A 24,921-nucleotide genomic window follows, 5' to 3' on the forward strand; every position below is an offset into this window, starting at 1 on the left:
ATATCCCCATCATAAATAAAACCTTCCTTTCTATTAGAATACCTCGTACTGATCTATAGAATGCCTTGGACCTATACACACAAGGGGACCCAACACTTTTATATAGAGTGCCACCTACAGCCTGTGGCCGGTATCACTGATTTATCTACACCAGCGATCTAGGTGCCCATAGGCATTGCTGGCTCATGGACCTCCAGCAATCTATATTATATTAGATACCCTCCAACAACATGCAATGAGGGCACACACGCACACACCTGTTTATCACTGCTTATTCTTGGTTATTATTCTATCTGCATGGGCAAAATGACAAATGTATTACCAAAGAGAATAAATCTCCCCTGTGTCACAAATACAACCCTAAATGCAATATATGAAAAAACTACACCATGTGCTTTTATATATTATTTGTATTGCAAACAAATACAATTCACAATAACAATCTTACCATGTGCATTTTCCATATCTGTAACAAAAAGAAGAAAGAATACAGAAACAGATCAAACAAGTATTTTTTTCTTTTTAAACATCTGACTTGCTTTTTAACATTATACACATGATATTTTTAGATCGGTCATTCGTCAAACAACGGCACACAGTAACCTCACTTAAACTGTCTGCTTACCAGAAATATTTGTGGCTCTCTCCCACACACGACCTTCCTTCGCTCGCCTCCGAAGAACAGGCCCAGTGAGCATGAATTGTCTCTGTAATCTAACTTCCCTCTGTCAGTTTTCCCCTCAGCAGAGCTCTGCACCTACCCACTTTGCCTATGTGATATGTCTGCACTTTCCTCCAATCAGGTTGAAAGGCAGCATCACCCTTCACTTTTACGCAATAGAATCTTTTCTCACAGAGCAACTGTTTCAATTATTATTTCATTTCGCACATAGTTTCTGCTTTCTGCCAACACAGAAAGAGAAAGAAGAAAAACATGTCAGTGCACGTTTGAAAAACGAATTTCAGAATATGTATTTTCACCTCATTTTGTACATGGGACTACATTATAATGTTAAGGTTAGCATTAGTGATTAGTAATTGTTAATTAAGTCAGTCAGTTACATAGATAATGTTCAATAATGAGACTTCTATACATGAGGTATTCAAAAGAAGAGAACAAAAAATGGTGCACTTTTACTCTTTGCAGTTTCACATTGAGCTTTTTGCTGCATTATAAATCCTGTACCTTGCATGCCACCAGTAACCTATCCACATGGTATACTGGCAACCTAAAAATGGCTATATGTTATGTTATGTTATTAACACTTACAAAGCGCACGGTCATCATGGCGCTAGGAAGGAGAACTGTTCAGTTAAGGAGAAACCAGTAGAAGGGCTAGACGTAGAATAGATTAGTTTTCAAAGCTCTTCTAAAACAGAGATGGTCAGCAGTAGCCTTAAGTAGCGGAGGGAGATTGTTCCAAAGTTTGGCCACGGCAATAGAGAAGGCTCTGCCTCCGAGCCTTTCCCGGTTAAATTTAGGAACAATAAGAAGATTAGAAGTAGCGGAACGGAGGTCCTGATCCGGAACGTATCGGGCGAATTTGGACTGCAAGAATTCGGCTCCCTGAGCATGAATTGCCCGATGAACAATGCACAGTGATTTAAAATGAATTCGCTGATTCACCGGGAGCCAATGAAGTTAGCGAGGCACTGGCGTGATGTGGGCACCATAGGTAGAGCCAGAGGCTAACCTAGCTGCAAGGTTCTCATAAGCTGAAGACGGTGTATAAAACCGATTGGTTGTGACAAATACAGAGAATTACAATAGTCCAGTCGTGAGAGGACTAGCGCGGCCACCACAGGGTGGCGGAAGGCTTCAAGGATCATAGGCATGACCCACTTAAGAACTCGGATCTGATGGTGGGTGACCTGGTTAGACATAGACAAAGAAGCGGAAAGGATAACTCCTAAGTTCTTTACTTTACTGACTGGACCAGGTAGACGGCCAAGAGAAGAGGGCCAAAAAGCAGAGGTCCACAGTGAGGGGCTGGGGGGGCATCCTACCAACAGTACCTCCGTCTTATCACCATTTAACTTTAGCCAATTCGGGTCCATCCAGATCCCGACTACCTTTAGGCAATCATGGAGGCAGGCTGAGACCTCAGTCTGATCCTGATCCAGACGGATCAGGATTTGTGTGTCATCCGCATATGAGTAGCAATTAAGCCCATAAGAACGGATGAGAAAGATCAAGGCCCAGATGTATATGTTAAACAGAATCGGCTATAAGGAGGATCCCTGAGAGACACCGCAGGTAAGAGGACAGGAAGAAGAGAGAAAAGGTGGCATATCAAGGGTTTGTGTACGATCTGGTAGAAAAGAGGTGAACCAAGCAAGAACAGAACCGGATATCCCAATCTGTGAGAGGCGAGAGAGGAGGATGGAGTGGTCCACCGTGTCGAATGCGGCAGAGAGATCTAACAAGGTCAGAGCCCCAGCTCCGCCTGCATCGACAAGTCTGGACATGTCATCTTGTACAGAGACAAGGACACTTTCCGTACCTCTCCCAGGTCTAAAACCCGCCTGAGCATGATTAAAAATTTTGGAAGATTCCAGAAAGGACGACAGAAGAGGTGTAATCAGGGATTCCAAAAGTTTAGACAGGAAATTATTTATTGCCATTGTAATATCAGTCAAGATGTCAGGTGCAATCGTCTTCATAATAGTGGCAGGAATAGCATTCTCCGGAGAGGAAGATTTGATCTTTAAAATGGCTACCAGAACTTCTACTTCGGTGAATGAAGGGAAAGAAGACCAACTAGCAAGGGTGTCAGTAGAAGGGGCAGGCACAAATCTAGGGGTATCAGGAGGCAGTATCGCAAGGGATTTGGTGATGTTTGCTCGAATAACATCAATTTTTGTACTAAAGATAGAGGCCAGGTCATTGCACAGTTCTTGAGAGGGCTTAACCATAGAGGTAAGAGTCTCTGAAGAGGCTAACGAGTGCACAATAGAAACAAGAGTTTTTGGTTTGCACAAAGCGTGTTCAATTTCCTGAGCGAAGAAGGTGGATTTTGCCAGTTTAACGCTGGCCAAATAAGTGGACAGGTTAAGTTTGTATAGGTCTCTAAGCGCCGGATTGTAGCAGATTCGCCATTTACGTTCAGCTTGTCTAAGTTGAAGGTGAGCAGTTTTTAGCTGGTCCGTAAACCAGGGTAAACCAGGGTTGGGAAGGTAGTCTAATGTGTGCCACATTATTGCTGGCAACAAAATGCCATCACATTTTTGAAGCGCTGTATACTCTAAAGCGCTAGAAATACTATAAAGCACTATATATATTACTACAGCCTCCTATCTTGAGAGGGGCATGAAAGTTCACTGCGGGTCATTTCTGTGTCACCCCAGAGGACATGGCCAACTCTAGAGGACCACTAGATGTGTGAAATACTGCCCACGCCGAGCAGAGTCAATTCAAGACGGCCTCTTAAAAGTCTTGAAAGAGGCTACAGAGGTGCAAAGGGTGACTGCACACACCACTGCATGGGTGAACCCGTTCCAGCACATGAGGGGTCAGTCTCTCAATTCCAGATTCAATCTTGCATGCACAGTTGCAAGATGCCATACCACTGGCCTGTCTCTCCACACCAAATGAAGGAAGGTTGAGATGGCACAAAACTCAAAGAGAAACTGTTCATTGATCACCATGCCACTACGTCCCACTTGATACAGAAAGGGGACTGGCTGAAGGTGAAACTACACACAACAATTAGAAGCACATATCCAAATACATCTTGACTTGGGAGGTACAACGAGTGCCCAACAGCACTGTGAACCTGGATAAAGGTGGCAAACAGAATGCCATTTGAATGTACAAATGGGGCAACAAGAGCAAACCACGAAGGATCAATAGTAATACAGGAGACAACATAAATAACTCCCACGCATAAGGGGCAGCCAATGAAACCCACAATCCATACATTACAACCATCACAGCATTCAGGAAATTACATCTATCAACACTGTAAACCATAAACCCATGGAGCAATAAGAGACCAATCCCGAAACCACAGAGTGTACCGACATGTATCTAACAGAAGGGGGAGTCAGGGAGAAAAAAAGAGAAGAGAGACCAGTTGAATGAGCAGGAAACATCTGCAGGAAGAGAGTGAAGAAAAATCCAAACTGCTGAGAGACAATTACATCTATTAATATGTCCCTCCTTTCACAAAGGGAGATTATGCAGCATCCTGCGCTAGCACACCACCCATGCATACCTGCCCCAAATGGGCACCCATTTGAACATGCAGAGCCACTGTGGGCAGAGAGCCAAGGATTATGAGGCACTGCCAGTGGTTTCAGTGGGCCGGGGCCAGCTGGGGCAGAGCCCCGGCAGTCTCCAAAATGTGAGGCTGAGCCGGGGCCCTGCCGGGGCCTCCTGGTCCCACAACACAATGGCAGAACATTATCCCGCTGTGGCCCCAACTGCGTCAGGAGATAAGCCTGCCGCCATGATGAATACAGGCAGCTGTGACTGACAGAGGTACCAGACATCCACAACGTCGCTCAAACTGCAACTACCTGCGGAAATTGCAGTTTGTGCAATGCTGTGGCTGGCTGGCACTCCTGTCAGTCACAGCTGCAGGAAACCCACTGCGTCTCCAACCTGTTACTTCCTTTCATGACCCCCTCGCTAGGCTTGCAAACTTTGCGCGAGGGGTCAGGAGAGGAAGTTACAGTCCCTTTGTTGCCTGTGGGCAGATCAGGATGAATCATGCCCACACCCCCTCTCTAGGTCACAGAGGCATCTTTGACCCTCAGCGAACCTAGGGGCTTTGTGATCTAATCTGCTCTGCAGCGCATAGAGCAGATTAGATCACTGAGCACCCAGCTTCACCGATGGGCAAAGGCGCCTCAAGCTCGCAGAGATCACCGAGCCCGAGGTGTCTTTGTCCATTGGCGAGGCTGGGGCCTCAGTGATCTAATATGCTCTGTGCGCTGCAGAGTTGATAAAATCCCTCTGTGCGTACCTTACTATGGCTTGTGTACTTTTCAAGCCATCTTTTATACACATAGAAATATGTTACATACACTTCATACCAGCAGAGTTGGATCCAACGCTAATGGGGATCAGCTCAGGCAACTGTATTGGGATGCCACGTCTCCCTACTGGAGCAGGTATGTTTTATCTCCCTCACCTCAACTTGTATAACTAAATGGTGGCTGTTCTTTTCCACAGGTAGGGTACGGGGTGGGCTTTCATCTGTACTAGTGTCGATTACCAGGTATCCCATTGTAGCTGTGAGTCACATGTGGCCAAGTTGACGGTCTCTGACACTGGAAGGCCACAGGTAGATGGCGGCTCATTAAGCCTGAGCAGAAATGGCAATTTAGGGGTCCAAGTTGGCCATCAACAATGGTCAACCTGGGGAGGACAGTGTCCCAACTTCGCCGAGGCACAAGCATAGCTCTGAATACAAGTGAATTTCTGCTTCACCCTTTCCTCCTGTTTTGTCATGGGATGCAACTAGCCAATGAACCAACGTGTAGGGGTTTCACCTTCCATTATACTCTCTCTAATGTGTTCATATAATAGTTGCAGCCTATTTTAAAGACTAGATAAAGTGTAAGAAGTTCATTATGTCTCTTTCCAGTTTATTTTGTGTCTCCAAGTTTCGGTGCATGTGACTCTTGTGGTATATGACATTGAGTCGCGAAGCAGCGATCAAGACCCACCTTCCCTCCTCTCATCACAAAAAAGACCCCAAAAGTCACGCAGATGAACTTGACCACGAGACTGGTAAGGACTGCAGGCCTAGTGGGAAGCACTCTCCCTCTGTCCTTGGACAGACTCTAGACTCCATGCAATTATGGGCCTGGACTCCATCCCAAAATGGAAAAAATCCAAAATACCATTGTGGAGGGGGGCAGGAAGCCGAACGTCTGGTCTGTCTACCCTCCCCGCCCCCCAGCACATACCCCGGCATATTTCATAATCACGCACCTATACTCGCGCTCTGAAACTTTTGTAAATGGGCGCGCTATGAATAAAATATTATATCATATCATATCAAACTTCAAAAGAAGTAGACAATAAAGCCACCAAAACATGGGCTTTTTTTAAAAAAGTGACTCAAAAGCTTTTTATTATTGAAACCCCTTAAGAAGAAGATACCTTCTTGTACCTGCTAACTAGATGGTTGTCACCGCAGGAGAGGATTTTTCACTGGGAACACTTCCCTTTAGTCAGATAACTTTTAACAAAATAAAGCAGGTGCAAGAGGAAAAACGGTGCTCTTCCATATGGACCACACATTAAAAGAATCAAAAATAATGTCCAACAGAAGTCTGATACAACATTTTCCCACTCAGACAACGTTTTCTGAGATAATACAAATTTATGTGACAAATTAACACTTTTACTTGAAGTAATCATATCTGCATAGATACAAAATAATAGTAATTGAATATCCCATGTACAAAAACCAATAGCGATAGCGCAAATGTTCTTGAAACACTGTTTTCAGTGCAAGCGGTTGATAACAATTTACATAAGCATACATTAATTCAATGTGTCAATATTTACATCCTATATATACAATAATGTCATTATTCATCTTTGATAGACCTTATTTGACAGAGTTTGCTCGCCCTTTTTCAAAACGGTCTTAGCTAAACATGTTTCGGGTCCCATGTCCACTTCTTCAGGATAATCTCTAGTCTGTCTTCCCACGTGGTTTCTTTAAAGGAGGTTAAAACCAAAATCCTCTCTAGGCCACTTAACATGGATAATCCTAGCACATATACAGATGTCCTAATTGGTTTTTTATCATAGTTTCAGTCCATCAATCTGCTTCAAGATTCTTTAAAAAAGAATGTGTGGAACAGGGGTTTTGGGTCTTTTGACACAAGACTCAGTGAGTCAATTAAATTTGAAATACCAATTAAGAAACACGAAACACAGCTTCAGAAGTATTCTTGAACATGCTGGTGAGATTTTTTATTTTCTTTGGATGTCTTCTGGAGTCCCTTCTTTTTCTCGCTGTGGTCAGTTACATGGTAGTCTGCCTTCTGCTATAGTCCAGGAAACAGGAACATGCTCCCAAAATGATAGCATGCAAGTATTTTGACCACCAAGACAATGGACTGATTTATGAAAGTATAGACATGGAACGTAATATAATGAGGCAATAAGCCCCGAGGCGGTGGGCCATTACTGCCCGGAGGCCCCGGGGCATTACTGTTTTGTCTCCAATCCCTCAGAAACGAACCAATCCACAACAAGTGTATCCTGTGGATTTGCGTTGCCGGGTACTAATGTCTCATAATATATACTGGCACATTATCATGCCATCTGCGGTAATGCCACCAATGCCAGGCACACATCGGAGTGGTATGCTCTCTGACATCTGCCCAGCACCATTAGCCTGGGTGGAAATTTCTCACGCAGAGCGCCCCTTAACTCTTCAGTAATGACTCCATGTGTTAGTGTCAGACTCTGGGGGACATAGTTCATGGAGTCCAGAAGCCCCCGGCGCTCCCCACTCCACACATCTGTGCTGTTCGTCTCATCCCAATCTATACCCCAACGCACCTTTTTTGAACACACAGAAATCTGAACACTGAAATAAATGCACTGGTAAAAGATAATGTCAGTACAGCTTAGTTTGGAGCATATTTACTGGGCATAGCATCCCTGGTCACTTTCTGGGCCTTTTCCTCCGGGAGGAATCCTGTGTTAGCGGTGCAGTCCCACATCCTCCGCCCACCAGGCAGGGCTATGCTTTACTTCCTCGGATACCTTGCGTCCGGTCCATCCACTATTAGGTGGGGGTTACCCGAGTCCAGAGAACTTTGTGCCACCTGGCACTGCCACAAGGGCAAATAGACCACCTGGCTTGCCAGCACACCCGTCTATGGTCAGGAACACTGTCTACTAGGCTCTGCTTGGCACTGGTACACTACTTAATCACTATTTACAACTTGCATTCCACAGGCCACCCACTACAGAGCTGCATGTAGTCCATGCCTGCTGAAACTATGCCCCGAAAACCACTTTGCAGGGGGGCAGGGGCCTGTTCATTCTGATATGCATTCTTACTGGAACAACAACAAAAACAGCCACCATTTCCCCACTTCTTCTCCCAGAAAATATGTGGGGCACAGGGGTGGACTGGGAACCAAAAGAGGCACAGAGATAATTTTTCAAAGTGGTCCCATAGTGCACATTTTGATCAAGCTCAAACCTTTTCCTACGTGAAAATAAAATCCAAAAGAGGCCCAGGGTGCAGGGGCCCACCGGGAAATCTCCAGAGTACCCTGTAGGCCAGTCCAGCCCTGGTGGGGTACGCAAAGTGCTTGGAAATTGCCCTAGCCCCCCAAACTATATCAATAGCCCCAGGGAATCTGCCAGGTCCACTTGACTGCGGGTTGCAGAATTCCATGCAGCGGTTGCGACATGTGATTACTTAACAGATAAGGGGCCTCATTACGAGTGTGACGTATTCCAGCAGTAAAGCCGCAGAAATCACACCAAACTCAATTACCGTTACCAGCACTTGGTCCCGTGGAGTTAACACAGGATTACAAGTGGTGGTAATTCCCCATTTCTGGAGTCTGCGAGACTCCGTGGGGATTTTTGGTGGATTTACGGCGCAGTAAAGTGCCGGCAGTAAATATGCCAAAAATGATGATATGGCAGTGTGGGAAAAGAGGCAGTAACGAATTACTGCCACTTTTTTCCTTCACCGCCAAACTTGTTCTGAGGCTCAAAATATGCCCTCTCTATCAGACCGTCATACCACCGGACACACCAACTCTATCATTGCACCTTAACAAAGGTTCCATCCCCGGGTCCGCACGTAGAAACCTTTGGGTATTAAGCGCGTTATAAATAACCAATTACAAATGACCTCTCCCTGCTACTGCTGAAGCCTCTCTCCCTGCCTGATCATGAATACAAGGATGCTGCCTTTCAATGGGCCCCACCAAAGGTACTCAAGGCCTTGTTCAAAGCACTGAGCTGGTAAGACAGTGGATGAGGCTCTGACCGTTGCCTGTGCATGCAGCGGCCATGTTTGCTATCCGAGCCACATTGCAAGGAAACCCCCTCTGATTGCTAAGCACTTATCTCCGGAGGTCAGCCGCGAGAGCTGTCATGACGGATTCTGCACTGAGAGCAAATAGCTGGGACCTTTGTACTGGCCACGAGCAACAGCGTCAGACGCTCTAACAAACCAGGACAACTTGCTGAGATGGCGCCATTCCCTCCTAAGCAATGGAGCACTCGCAGCACACGTGGAAGATGGACGTGAGTTAGGGGACGCGGGTCCTCAGTATATCAGGACAGGGGACACCACCCCCTCCTCCTCCTCCTCTGAGGGAGGGACGGCATTACAAATGGAAGCATCATTGGAGCTGGCGTAGGAAAGAGGAAGCAGAGAGCGAGACTGCAGGCAGTGGAGGGGTGATGAAACGGGAGTCACAGTGAAAACTGAGTGATGAGGAGTACATCAAATGAAATCCTTTTAGCCAATGACTTTACCCTTTACTTCTGCTAAACATATCCAATATCAGAGGCACTTTAACCACTCTCCTGTCTTCCTTCTACCTTCTCCTTTCCACCCTGTTCTTACCACCACTTGGTTCTGATTCCTTCTCTCTTTTGTCGCGCTCTACCAGTACTGCTACTGAGCTGGCACCAATCCTCCAATGTGCCAACACAGCATGTGCTCCTGTGGAGCCCTTCACTCCCCAGAAACATTAAAGAGCTAGCAAGCCCAATATCTTTCTCACTCTTCCCTTGCAACCTGGATCTACTTGGCATGCTGTAAGATTCACACTGTCTTACCCATCCACAAGAAACCCTCAGCTGACCCTAACAGAAGTGCAAGCTCTCACCTTCCCCCTCTACTCCCTCACTACAACAAACTCATAGAACGCATAGTGCTAGACTGTATCACTTCCTTCCTGGAGATGATCAGCCTCAGTTCCTGCACCCCCACCATAATGCAGAAGGCCCTCCATGGAAGCAGCACTCACTCGCATCACCATCTTCAGCACATCTGTCCACTCCTTCAAACTGCTCTCTCTTCTCATCCTCCTGGATCTCACTTCGGCCTTCTGCACTATTGACTGCAGCGTGTTTCTCATTACCATCTCTGGTGTTCGCATCCAAGAATCTGCACTAGATTGTATTTACTCCAATCTATATGACCAGTCCTTATCCATCTCCTGGAATACTGGCATTTCCACTCCCACCTCCTACCCTGTTAATCCTTTCTCAGCAAAATCATACTTCCTTTCGCTTATCTTGCCAGTAACTTGCTGTCAGCACTTACATCTTCTTCCTCTTGCCCACCCCTGTGTCTGACCAAACCCACCCTTGGAATCAGCTGTGTCTCTGCCCTCCGCTACTGGATAGCCCTCAGGTGCCTCATGCCCAACTTTTCTAAGACGGAAGTCATCTACCTACCAGACCGAAATTCCCCAAATCTCCTCCCATCCCTGCAATCTAGTCCCTGTGATTTCCTCACCCCTACTTGCAATGGTTACAACAAGGGCGTCCTTCACAGAGAAGTAAACTCCAACAGGTTGTTACCTCCACTGTCAAAGTGGCCAGGTTAATGCTTCTGAATATTTGCAAGTTTCATCCTCATGTCACTTACCACACTCCTAAACATTGATCTCCACTTTAGTCCTAGTCTACACCCAGGTTTTCATCTCTACTCCTTTCTGACCTTCAATAAAACTGGTCACTTTGCAACTTGAGCTCTTTACATCTGCCCAATGACTCGTGTGGGCTGCACCTCTGTGCAACACAGGTCCCCACTTCAAACTTCTCATCCTGGTATTTAAGTCCATTAGCAAAATACCTCTCCCCTAACTTGGCCAATTCTATGTCCATTACGTCTTCTCCTGGCATCTGCAATTTGAATCCCAAAGTAATCTTACTGCACAGCACACGTCCTGCTCTACTGCCCGCTTCCTCTCTTTAACCTTTCATGTGTCCCACCACTGGATTTCTCTCCCCTCTAGAAGCCAAGAACGAAGCCTCTCCCCCCTCAAAGCACTTGTTCTACCAAGAGAAGGGGCCCAGAAACCTTCAGGGGAGCCATCTCTCTCCCCTAACACCCACTCCCCTGCTGCACTGCACTTCACTTCTGCATGGTACTCTAATGATGCTCAATGAACATATTTCCAGTATCTGTTCATAATGTACATGATCGATGTTGGAGGCATGTTGTTTCCCCGCTCTATCCGACCTCCCTCCCCCACTTCATCAATCTCATTAACTTGCACTTCATCTTTAGTAATGTCCATTTCACTGCTCCCCGCCATTGCACTCTCGTACAGCGTGTCTGGTTGAAGCGCTCTCCTTCTCACCAAAGGAATACAAAATATAAAAGTGACAGTCAAGGAAATATATTGTGCTCTAGCACCTTGAAGCGTCTTTGTACTAGATGGAATTACCAACAGACCAAATAACCAGACAGACCCAAAGATGATGGTACAATACTGTTTTTATTTCAAGGAAGGAAAGCATGGTTAATTGTCATTCATCAAATCGGGGCTGCTCTATTATGTCTGCGGTATTTTTATAAAAGTTTCTTTAATTTTCTGTTTTAGATTCGTCCTCCTATTGATGTTTCATGTGAAGATTTTTTGTATTTCATTAAACTGCTTCATAGATGAAAAAAAACATTTTTATTTCATTTCTCTATCCACAGGATTCTTTTTTTAAAAGTTTTTTTGAATTATATATATATATTCCTTTTGTATCTCTAAACAACGACAGGTGTTGTTTCTTTGAGGTAAGTCTGAGTACTATGTTTGCACATCATGGAACACAGTGTTGGATGATACCAAAATCTTTTAATTCAGCTCTCCTATGTCTTCAATTAACTGGTCTTTTTTGTTTTCTTTTCAGGACTCAGTTCAAAGTTTGAGTGGTCCTCGTGTTGTTTTTCTCAAGGAGGATCACAGACCAAAAAGCTTCCACCGAGTTTCGGAATTTTATCACTCGTCTGGATGGTTTGGTGAAGGAAAATGACAAAAAGCCTACCGGTTTCAGTGGCACTAACAAATTGAAGCCACTTTCATCAGGGCTGGGCAGGCACTCATAACATGATGAGTTTAAAAAAGGTAGCTGGTATAAGGTGGATTAAGACAGGAGATCCCACCTGTAGATGGAGTGCGGATGGGAAGGGGAACCAAAACAAGAACAATTGCAGCATTATAGGTACATGTCTTGGATTTAATCTGCAAAAAATTACTGGGAGGGTGCTGTTCCACAGTCCACTGTAGTCTTGTCTTACCCGGTTATGAGGATCCCCAAAAATGTCAATCCATGTGGTCAGGAAGGGTTAGCGTATGGCTTCCTGGGATGGCATGGAATGGTTTGCATGCTCAGGAATCTGAAGTGAGAAAAGTAGTTAAGTCATCTCACTTTATAAGGGCAAGAGGTATGTAAGTATATACATCATTATTAAAAAGAAATTGCTAAAGTAAAAGGGTCAGTTCAGTTAAGAATAGACCCGCGGCGTATTTTAGAGACAAAGGAGACTTCATTAGAAAACCATAAATTGGCGTTCGGAAAACTGGAAAACTTAATGGCAAAAAATGTCGCTCTCGTGTCAAGCTACATCTATTCATAAGAAACAAACGCACATATGTATATGAAGGAACGAAAATGCATCCAGACCGCAGGTAATAGTGCGGTCTGGGTGCATGTCGTCTGGCGCGAGTTCGCAGGCGGGGCTCCCAGGTGACCGGGAACAAAGTAAGAACTAAATAATGGGAAATCGCCCACCTCGTATTGTTTATTCAGGATCCGTAGGGCCGGTCGATCTCAGGTTCCGGAACGTACTGGTATACCGGCAATGTCCGTGTGTGTGTGTAAAGCCGGAAGTATAGGGTCGTAACTCCTGCCAAACTGAAAGAGAGTAGACACAAAAAATGGACTAACAAATAGTCTAAGGTTTGGCGCCATGTTCGAAAGATCGGAAACAAATGGCTGTTGTGCCCGCAGGTGTCGAGAGTATAAATGAATCAATCTGATACAATCTGAGTATGGAGGGGCCGGACCTCACTGAAGATTACATATATGTACGGATTTAAACCTCACATGATTTATGCATTAATGAAATTAAATAAAATAGGTTTTTTCATCTGTGAAGCAGTTTTAAAGAAATACAAAAAAACCTTCACATCAAACATCAATAGGAGGACGAATCTAAAACAGAAAATGAACAGACTTTTAGTAAAATACCCCAGGTTATAATAGACCAGCCTGAGTCTTCTAATGTGTGAACATAAAGGGTATACTGAGGTGTGAGACCATCCCTCGGTCCTTTTTAATGTCAAGTATTCATCAAATCGATGCATGCAGGATCACAACGTATTCTTGATTATACTATAATGCTACATGCGTCATCTATGACGTCATCCTACATGGCATAGTACAAAAAACTATCAACGGGTAGGATTGGATCAGGGGAACATGTCTGCATTTAGAATGCATGAGTGTAAGTCTCTCATTGGGGGCCCCTTGCCTATAGGGCACACCCAGAGCTACTTATACATACGTAGTTACTGTGGAAGGGATTACGGTGTATCGCACATCGATCGTCCCTGGGATTTTATATGGTGTGGCATTCCTGGATGAAGGGAATCATTCTTGAAGTGATCGCAGGCAATATTTTGAGATCCATATTAGGTGGGCCTTAGGGTGTGCCGATGGAAGCTCTAAGAGTGGAACTAGGGGTTTTCTCGCTCAGATCCCTATGGCTGATCACCAGGTGCAAACTATGGCTCTCTATTATGCTAGCAGGGGGGGATACTCTCCTTTCCCTGATAGCTAAAATGCCCTTGTCTGAGAGAAACAACTTTATGGTAAGACTTTGGTGTACTGTTGAGGAGCACCTGGTTGTGATTGACATGTCTAGGGATGACCTGATGAATGATCCACAAGTCTTGCCTCGCTTAAAAACAGAGACGTCTTTATGGGTGGGAAAAAGGAGCACTTTCCCCCGGCCCCCACCTTGGAGGAGGCCCCAAGAAGGAGTCTTATTAAAAAAAAAAAGTAAATTCCCAAAGTCAACAAAAATGAAGTATCAGACATCAGGATTTTCTATGGTGTGCTGCTAAGGCTAAACCTATTTTCTGTCTGTTGTTGACAAGTACATTTTGTTCTGATCTTTTCATCCTGTAATGCTATGTTCACTGTGGTATACATACTTTGCATTCTCACCTTTCTGGGAGGATTATATTAATCGTATGCAATAGCCAAAGTTGAAATACATATTGATAAATTTGAGTGCCCTGATGGTTCAGAGGATAGCTCAGTGTGCTAAGCACTCATTGCAGAGATATGCATTCATATCCAGGATTACAATACCAAATTTCAGCAAGGACGACTCAGCGTTTTGAATGTATGAAGTTGTTAAGCCTGCATGCATGTGTAGGTTGTTTTATAGGACTCCATCCTCACCAATGTACCTGCACCAGTTAGCGATTGCTATAGAAACTTACATAGCGTCAGTATGGTGAAGGTCTAGAAATTGGTTTGGTTAGATGGGGAGTTGTAAAACCTAGGCAGGCACCTCCACTGATGACAATAAAGTGTTAGTGGTGTTTATGTATCCAAATTCCAGACTGTGGAACCAAAGTCTTCATGCTTGGATCCTGGCTTCGTCAGCAGATGATACAGTGATCCTGGACAAATCTTATATCACTGACAGTACTGTACTGCCTTCTATGAAAAGGTTTGCTTCTCACATACTGGTGGCATTGCTTGGCCAATTACCTGATCTTTACTATCATGTAGGCCATTTGTGTGGAAGGCATTCTAGACAGAAGAATGCAGACCAGATATTGCAGGCTTCTTAAATGCATATTTTAAGGTCTGCTTATGTGACAACAAAACGGTTTGCTTTTTTGTACAAGTCAAAGGTTTTTCTGCACGTTTTTTAGTGCCATTGCATAGGCCTGTGTTTGGGTATTTTTAAACCTTTAAAATACAAAAGAGAAACCTATCTGAAATCTTTTAAGATCACATCTTTCCTTGGTGATGGAGACAATGAAGCTAGAATCATTCCCATTTTGCATATGTTTCTATAACGTTTTGTTTTTAAAATGTTTATATTGGGTTATGTGATTTTCATATTGTTCAGGGTAAAAACTAGAAGAGAAATTGGCAAATAGCAGAAATTGCAAAGTGGGTACGAATCCCAGCTTCACCTCTTAATAAATATGTGATCCTGCATATCTCATTTAATCTTGTATTTCTTCACCTGTCAAAATTGCAAGTCTCTAAACCGTTCAAAATTGTCATCCCCTCAGAGTGATTTCATTCTCAGGGTATGATCTTTAAAAAAGACTCATTCATGGTTTCACTGGCTATATATAGTGTTGCTTCCTCTATAATGATAATGAGCATTGATATATTGCACACCACAGCCACCTGTTTTTTTGCTCTTGAATGGCAACACTGCTTGAAAACCATGTCTCAATTCTAATCTCAGTCTGTCTGCATACTGACACCTTCCTGGTATCTTCAAATCGTCATCCACTTTTTATGCTATGGTATGTGGAGTATTATTCTTGCTTCCCATTGGTCGCCTGTATCCATGCTCGAGCACTTTTGCTGTCTCTGAGGCAGCTAATCTGAGTCGTTTGACTATTTTGGATTATGTGTACCTTTGTCATAAGATCTGTGCCCTGTAGTTATATTATGTCCATTATACCTTCCACGTGGCTGCTGTCGATTAAATGTTTGCTGTACCTATGATTGAACACAAGTACCCTCGTCGTAGAATGCTAATGTGGCCCTTGAAATGCTACTTGCTTATCACCCTGATTACAACAAGAATTAAGTGGGTATTGTATCTAAAATAGAGTTTACCATGCTTATTTTGATCTCTACAATCTCTACGAGGCAGCATACCAAGCTATGGGTTATTATCGTGACACAGGGTGTGGCGCGCTAGATTTTCGGTTGGAGGGGGCCCCCAGAAGTGTCCGTGCCCCAGGCCCCCAAAGAGCTTAAGATGGCCCTGCTTAAAAAGAAAAAAACAGCAAAATGGGATGTTGATAAGAGGCTGTCTAGTTCAGTTCACATTTGAGAAAGATGTATAAGACCTAAGTGGGACAGAGTTTTACCCCATATCTCCCTTGCTCATACCTGTAATGCCCATCAATATTAATCTAAGGCATTTTATTGCCTATCTACGATTTGATATCCTTCCCACTAATGAGCACTTAAGTAGATGGAGAGGGACAACACCGGCAGATTGTTATGCACAATGTGCAATAGAAACAACGAGACATGTTTTCACCAGCTGCCCTAAGTTGATTTATTTATTTATTTATTCACTTATTTATTTGCTTATAGCGTGCCGAAAGCCTGCAGGCATCAGGGCGTGTGAAACACAAAAAAGAGACAGCCTATAGACAAAAGATACATAATCTCTGATAAAGTGCTATTATAAAGGTTTTGCATTGAAGGGCGACCAAGACATTTTTATGCAGTCTGATCAATGCTGGAGTGAAATTTATGGGGCCAGCTCCACGGTTTTTACGTCAGGTACCTTCTATATTTGGAGAGAGATATTGAGACAGAATAGCTTAAATTCCACTTTATAGGTATTGAGATTGCCGGTTGTCATAGTTATTTTAAAATGGAAATGATGTTAAGTTTTAATTAAGAGCTGGGAAAAATGTGTATGTAAAACTATTTAGATTAATTGTAACCATTTATTCATGTATGTTTGTATAAATTGATTCTCTTTTTATCAACGTTGCATACGGTTGATATCAACCAATGCATAAATAATAAAAACATGTTTTAAAACATACAGACATATACTGATTACAGCACAGAATATGGCAGCGGAAATATACTTTGCAAAATTGAATGTGAAGATGCATGGCAGGCTTTTCTGTTGGGTTGACAAACTAAACCCAACCCTGGACATTCAGCTCCCTAGAAACACGTACATAAAACTAAACCCAGGGGCTTTGAGATACGTCAGCTATACCCTTGTTTTCCCAATTAGTGTACATTCTCATTCCTCATGCCAGTGTCTTTTGTTTGAAGATTGACCTTGCCAGTCTGCACTGTCTTGGAACATTCAAGGGAGTGTAGGCGCACCATTATCTTAGTTTCAAGTATAATGAATAGCCTCTGTTTGCAAGCTCTTTTTCACGTGTCAAGAGACCATGAATGCATTCAATTGCACTAGGTGCAGTTCCTTTTGGCCTTAGAGACTTGCTCACTCCATCCCATGTAAACGTTTTACACTTTTAATTGTCTAATACTAGGCAGCTGTAAATGTTCTTGATCCTCCTAATCTTGAGAAATATATCCTTCACACATGGTCTGCTTCTTGGACTGCCCTCATACTTTGCCTTCATCACTAAAAATAGCATCCTTGGACCCAGGCCAATGTACTCCTCTATTTCGCAAGGGAAAAACCACCTCTTCCCGTCTTTTCACTTCAGGATCCTGGGTTTGTATTTTGACGTAGCTGGGTTGACATAAGCCGTCATCCATCTTCTTCTAATGGCTGTCCTGTCCATTATGGTTCAGATAGATAACTTAGACATGCACAATGGACTAACCTGTTCAAATACAGAAATTCTATGAAGTATGTAAGAATCTCCATGTGGTCTCCGCCAATATCTAGCGAATGTGAGAAAGAGCAGAAACTGCAGGGAAACCCTTGTGGGAGATAAATCTGTGTTCTTCCGTCTGGAGAGGATATTGTCCCAGGCATGCAGGTAAGCCGTGTGTGGTGAAAGCTGCTATATGGACTGGGGAGGATCGCCGGCAACGCACTGGACTGCTATGGCAGGCTGCAGAGAGAACGAGCAAAGTAAGTATCTGTGTTGCGTTAGCCCGGCTGTGGTTCCACAGATCTGATGGCGGTTTAACTTTTAGTTGGATTGTAGAGACTCGAGGACCAGGTGAGACGATGTTCTGAATGCAAATATAGTCAGGAGTTTCCTATTTATAGAATAAGGGAAATGGTAACGAGGACAGGGTCAGAGAAGGATAGAAGGATAACAAGATAAGGCGAGAAAAAGCACAGAAAGAGGATTTTGAAGTTACAAGCGTTTTGTGGCACCATCTCTCCGGTCTTTCCAGCATATAAACACTGCATTTCCCAGAGATTGATGCCGGCATTGCCATGATCACGCACCAGCCCTCCTCCATCCCAGAGACTAGAATTCCATACGGCATTTTGGCAGCTATGTTGCAGGGACAAAAAAATAATGCACTAATCTGCCTCCAACAGTGTCGAAATGAATGACTGCAAAACCGAGACATGACATGTCCTAAATGTTGAATATATACCTCTTATAAGCAAGCGCCTATGTTCTTTTTACCTTGTGTTACAACGTTTTGACAGTTATTGACCAGTGAGTCACTTTATTCTTCTTTATGTTTGTGATTACTGCATCAGTGGGTACAAGTTTCTCTTAGTGCTCCAGTTACATCATCATCCTTAAGTATTTTCATATTGTTCCAGCATGGGTTCTTATAGCTTCTTTATCACATTCTTTTGCTGTCCTCAGACTTGGTTTTAATGTACATCCATTCTGTCGATGGCTGCATCTCGACATCTCGGCAAAGGGCCTCCTTCTTGGCAACATTCCTTCACTATGTCAGCTTGTAGGTACACTCTCATATGCTCGACGTGGTACAGGAATGTTGAAATGATTCATGCATGGGTTCCCAATTGTGGCTCTTCATCTGTCAATCCAATGGGATGGTGCTAAGGGGACAGAGACCAGGGAGAAGGTGTCCACCTGCTCCTCTACAATATGATGGGACAAACAAAGGAAACACATGTAATGTGAGAGAGAACAGAGTGAGTGTAAAAGTGAAGGGAAGTGTTTGATGTGAGGAAGAAAGGTTTAAAGCAGAAAGAACTTATATTATGAGAAAGAGAAAGAATTGCAAGGTAAATAAATTCTATGACGAGGAGAGGAAAGAAGATAAGGCAAGTAAATCATCTATTGTGAGAGATGAAGGAATAGGAGTGAATTAAACTTGAAGAATAGATGGGAACATAATATATTATTGTGAAAAAATAGCTAATGAAAATGTAAAATGGATGCGAGGAAGATACAGAAGTGAAAGAGCATGGATAATGGGAGAAATGAAGATACAGACGTGAAAGAGCATGGATAATGGGAGAGAGAAATATACAGACATGGAAGAACATGGAGAATAGGAGAGACAAATATACAGAAGTGAAAGAGCATGGATAATGGGAGAGAGGACGTTACAGAAGTGAAAGCGCATGGATAATGGGAGAAATGAATATACAGAAGTGAAAGAGCATGGATAATGGGAGAGAGAAATGTGAAGAAGTGAAAGAACATGGAGAATAGGAGAGACGAATACACAGAAGTGAAAGAGCATGGATAATGGGAGAGAGGACGTTACAGAAGTGAAAGAGCATGGATAATGGGAGAGAGAAATGTAAAGAAGTGAAAGCGCACGGATAATGGGAGAGAGAAAGAATACGTACTCCAGGCAACAGGAAAGTGTGCGAGGAAAAGAAAATCTGTGAGGGGGGTGGGGGGCAAACAGAAAAGTGAGGGTATAAGAGAAGGACGTGAAAAGGTGAAAGAAGAAATAATGCTCCTGAGTGACCTTAGTACTCAAGCAATTTCCATCTCTGTTTTATAAGAAACCCACACATGTACATGCACACTTAGATACATATTGTGCCCCACTGTGTACCCATGTAATGTGCAGAATAAAAGAAAATCTTCCTAAAAAGCCTTGAACATTTTTAAATGCCATCAAATGGTTGCATCATCTGAAATGTGTCCCTGAGAGTGGCCTTCGATACCTCAAATAGCGCTGAAGTGGGGATGCCCCAAATGCACTCATAATTCTAGTTATCAGACAATCTACGTGCTTTGGCATTTTGGTCTTAAGCATATGGTATGAGAATTTTTGCAGATCTATGGGCCATTACAGGTTTGGCGGTGTGGGAAAAGTGTTGGTAAAAGTGGCAGTAATTATGTTACCGCCAATTTTCCCACACCGCCAAACTACAGGTTTGTCGCTGGGGGTTCACTGATTTACCTCCAGTCAAGAGCTGGAGATAAATCAGGGAACCACCAGCAAAAAAACAGCAGGTATTACTGCACCGGTATTACCAGTGCCGGTAAAACCAGCATTTCCCCAATGGGGAACTATGGAACTTCATGGAATGGGGACTGACCGCCGCTGTCGGCACCTGTAATGTGCCAATACCAGGACATCAGGCGCTGGTGACGGTAGGTCTGTTTGCCGGTATCCCACCAGAATTACTGGCGGGATACGGGCAAACCCACAATGACCAAAATAGGGCAATTTACTGTGAGAGATGTTTCACATTTCTTAGGCTAATTAGTTCCTCCACTAAACTTTGTGGTTTGTGCCCTGATAGTATTAATATCCTTAACAGTCTCAGGATGTTGGTGCAGCAGCTCAGGTCTTATTGAATACCTTAATGGCATAAACCCTTCAGTCCTAGGAATGAACTATATGCCTGTTTGCCTGTTTATGGGCGTTGCTGTTACTAGGAATTGGGCAGGACAAATTCAAGAATGTCATGCCTGAGGCCCCTTTGCTCTTGAGTCTGCTCATTGGCCCTTACAGATTGCATGCATTTTGCATCTGTATTTGTAATGATTGATGAACAGGTGCTTCGGGGGATGCCCGGATAAGTTAGTTAGAGTACAGTAGGCTGAGCAGTCCCACAAAGTGCCTTAAAACAGGGTAGTGAACAATGAGTGAATAACCAATCGATAATGGTTGAGGACAGTACATAAACTAGGGACCAGAGAAGATAGATGAGCAGGTGCCTCAAAAAAAGGAGTATTGACATAGAGGTGTCCGTCATATTTATTGATGTGGCTCATACCCTTCGGATAGCAAACCCCTTGGGCACCCGAATGCCCCCCTTTGCCCCACAATCTATCAAAAAGCTTAAGCTGCCAGCCTGCCACTACTCATCTTAGTTTAGGCTATTAGGTGGCGCTTAAGCTGAAACGATTGAATTAGAGTACATATAAGGAAGAGACGGCATATGAGGAGGGATACGCAGCTTGAAGGTGTTGTTTGGTTATTTGCCCACCCATTGACTGCCCTTGACTATGCTAATTCCCTCTGGCCATTCCCACCCAGCTCCCACCAAGCCCCACCCAAAACACAAGCTTGCTTTAATCAAGCATTACCATCAAACGTTGCACTCAAAATGCCTGCCACAGCTTTTTCAAAACAGTATTCTGAGAGTTAATTACTTCATTGGAGTTGTAAAAGCACTACTGGTGTAAAACAAAACAAAAAAAATCACTTAACCATGTCTGGCTCCAGCCATTCGATTTATGTGCCCTTCCCTGACATCCTGTCAAAACAAGCATTGGCAAAGCGCTACAGTTTTGGCTTATGTATAAGTATTAGGTATTTAACAGGCACTGCTATTAGATATTCTTGTGCTCGTGCCATTGTGCACCTGCTGCCATCAATAGCTAGTTAATACCACTATGGCGGGGCCTGCAAAGTGCCTTTGACATGCCTAAAAAAGCCCAAACTGTTGGTATTGCCAATGTGTGTACCTCGTTAACATCTCCAAACCTTATGAATGTAGGTTGGGGAGTTGCCAGGGCTACCAGCCGGTATTACCACTCCTATTACCACTCCTATCCCATGTATCACAACCAACAATCACACTAACAAAACTAGCCTGAAACTTCATCTCCTACACCTCGAAGGAGCACCTTTCCTCTAACATGCTACTGTTCGTGAAACCTCCATCTGTAGCATCTCTGTACCATCTCTGTATATATAAACATATCTATATTCAATGAAAAAAACTTTAGTTAATGATCAGATGAAACAAAAATCGTATTGCAACAAAATCCTGAAAATTCAGCTGAAGCCACCTTAACTTTACACTCCCTTTCCTGCAGCGAATGACCACAGTGTCATCACTGTGGTCATAGGCTGTGCAACAGGGGGTGCACAGATGACTTCACAGATGACATCACTGGTGACATCACTAATACCATCATGTATGACTTCACTGATGACATCAGTGGTGGACTCACTGATGACTTCACTGTGCCATTACTACAAACCTCATATATGACAACAATGATTATTTAACTGATGGCATTAGACATAAGATCACTCTAGGTATTTGCGCTTATTTAGATCACCTTTACATTTCTACATATGTGAGTTTTGTAGGATATTTTGTGTAGATCTGCGTTCTGGTGGTATTTTCTTACCAAAAAAAATTGGTAATTCGGTGATGACTACCCCTTGCATTTAAATTGGGTTTGACCTTATTTCCTTTCAGTGACAATACCATATTACATTACATGGGATCATTTATTAGTATACACTGTTGTCGGTAGTTTAGTGGTGAGCATGATTTTTCTGTTTTACTTGTGGCCCCAACATACACAAAACCCTCCTTATTCTTATAATATTCTTGTGATCTATAGAGGCCTTGGACCTACATTCAGAAACACCACAATTTCACATATAGCATTCTCAATAACCTGTGGTATTATCACTGATTTATATACTTCAGTGAACTATGCTTCCATAGGCCTCCTTGCAGGTTTATGGACCCCCAGCAATGTCTATTATATTAGATTTCATCCAGACACCATGCACTGGATGAACACACGCATACATCTATTTATCACTTTTAATTCTATTATTCAATCTGCAGGGAAACATGACACATGTATTACCCTTTTGTATCACCACATTATCTGTAACAAACAGAAGAGAAAAAAAATACAGCAACAGAACGAAATTCACTTTGCATTATCTGTAACAAGAAGAAAAAACAATACAGCGACAGAACAAAATATACTCTGTCAATTAAACGCAGGGGATTCCCTTTGGCTACTCTCCCTGCCTGATATTTATAGAAGGTCATTCGTACAGCACACAGTAACCTCAATTCATTTGGATATTTACCAGCTATCTGTAGTTCTCCCACACATGACCTCTCCTCGCTCTCCTCCAAATAATGGGCCCAGGTTTGTCTTTGTAATCTCGAAGGTTTGGAGTGCACAGTGTGAACATGCAGTTATCTGCAGTTCTCAAGCAACTGTTAATTGAGACTGGGCATGCCTGCCTCACAGCCCAGACTCAGATGGTCCATCTAAGCAGCTCAGCAAAAAGCAATATGAACTTTTTTCTGTCAGCCTTTTCCAGCAGAACTCTGCACAGTTCAACATTGCTTACGTGGACCCACTGCAGGTACTTTGCACCAATCAAATTAAAAAGACTGTATCAACCTTCCATCCACAATAGCTCATTTTTACAGTAAGAAACTGTAACTAAAATTATTTCCTGGCATGCAGATTTTGCTTTCTACAAACACAGTAAACAAAGAGAGAAGAGAAAAAAGAAATCCAAGTGCACGTTTGAAAAACGAACTTCACAACATGTATTTCTACCTCATTTCCCACATGCAGATTACATTATAATGTTAATGAGTTAGCTCTAGTTATTAGTATGTGTTAAATAAGTCAGTCAATTAGATAAATAATGTGGTCTCCTGTGTTTGAAGCAGTTCAAGGAAAGAAAAGAAAAAAATATTCTGGTGCACTTTTAAACCTGCAGCCTTTCTCCATTTGCATACCCATATGTTATGCTAGAAACAAAGGGCTGGCTACATGTGTGCCACATTATTGCTGGCAATAGAATGCTATCACATTCAGTCAAGCGCTATACTTCAAAGCACTATAAATTATACTACAGTTTCGCATTTTAGAATAGTTCATAACAATGAGTACATTGTGAGAAATAGTCGGCAGCTACACACAGGCTCAGACTGGCTTATAGGGAAATAGGCCCACTGCCAAATCACAAACACAAAATGCTAGTTTGGGTCAGTTTTTTGGGTCAAAGTGGGGCACTTTATTGGCCAATGTGGGCCAGTTTGATGAGTTACTTCACTATACAGCTAGTAGTTTTGACCAATGTTGCAGAATAAACATTCTTTAAAATGGACAATTTGCATCACATTTTATTGTAAAACTCCCCCTTGGGTACTATTCAAACAGTGTCACAAAAGAAATGAATAGCCATTTGCAACTGTGGGACACGTTTACATTGGTGCCCGAGACAATTTTATGGCCCATTCCGACCCTGGCTATACATACATGATATCACCACTTTTGAAGCTTTCATTGAAAGTAGTTTGGTAAAAGATGATATCTGAATTATAAGTATGAAGGAGTGAGAGATAGTGGAGACCCTCTGCCCCCAGGAGTTGTATCCCACAACACAGGGCAAGGTTAAAGGGAGAAGGAGAGTTAAATTGCAATAGAGTCCCACTGCAGTTTGCTGAAGCCAGGCACAGCAATGTCATGGAGAGAAGCAAAGAAACAGCACTGGCTGTCCAAGGACAGGGCCTGCAATTGAAAGACCATCCAGAAACCAACAGAAAACTGTGTCCATGTGTAGGAGTTCTACTCTGGTTGCTGCTGAGTGGAGAGATTATGTCACCAATGATGCCATCATTGATGTCATCTGTGATGTCATCATTGTGATTTTAGGCTGCGCAACAGGGGGTGCAAAGTTAAGGTGAATTTTCCAGGTTTTGCTGCGATACGTCTTTTACTTTAACTGGCCGTTAGCTAATGTTTGACATTGAATTTCATGGGTTTTTGTTATTCCATAGATGTATTTCTGCACAGGGCTGTAATTCAGAAATAACAAATTTGGACACAAAAAAGTAGCTCTATCACCATATGTATGCAAATTGCAACCATCTAGCAAAAATATATCCTTTTAAAACCCAGGACTTGCTGATGCCATCAAAAACATCAGAGAGAGCATATCCAGAAGACCACAGGATAGGAAATGGCAGATTCTCTGATTCCTGGAGCAGGGGTTCATTGCTAGGGTGATGGAGCGGCAACAAAGGTGCCCCATCTGTTGGT

The 24,921-nt window shown here is 43.2% G+C and overlaps 1 long non-coding RNA gene across 1 annotated transcript in view; it reads right to left on the bottom strand.

Moving 5' to 3' along the window:
* Positions 1 to 448: 448 nt before the first annotated feature.
* The window catches only part of LOC138581942 (uncharacterized), an 80,519-nt gene continuing 56,046 nt past the window's right edge, over positions 449 to 24,921 (bottom strand). The window contains exon 3 of the long non-coding RNA XR_011304894.1: positions 449 to 466. This is a non-coding gene — a long non-coding RNA (uncharacterized lncRNA). The remainder of the gene's footprint in view (positions 467 to 24,921) is intronic.

This window comes from Ambystoma mexicanum, chromosome 3q (assembly GCF_040938575.1).
Source record: "Ambystoma mexicanum isolate Mex_15411 chromosome 3q, UKY_AmexF1_1, whole genome shotgun sequence".
Taxonomy (NCBI): Eukaryota; Metazoa; Chordata; class Amphibia; order Caudata; family Ambystomatidae; genus Ambystoma; species Ambystoma mexicanum.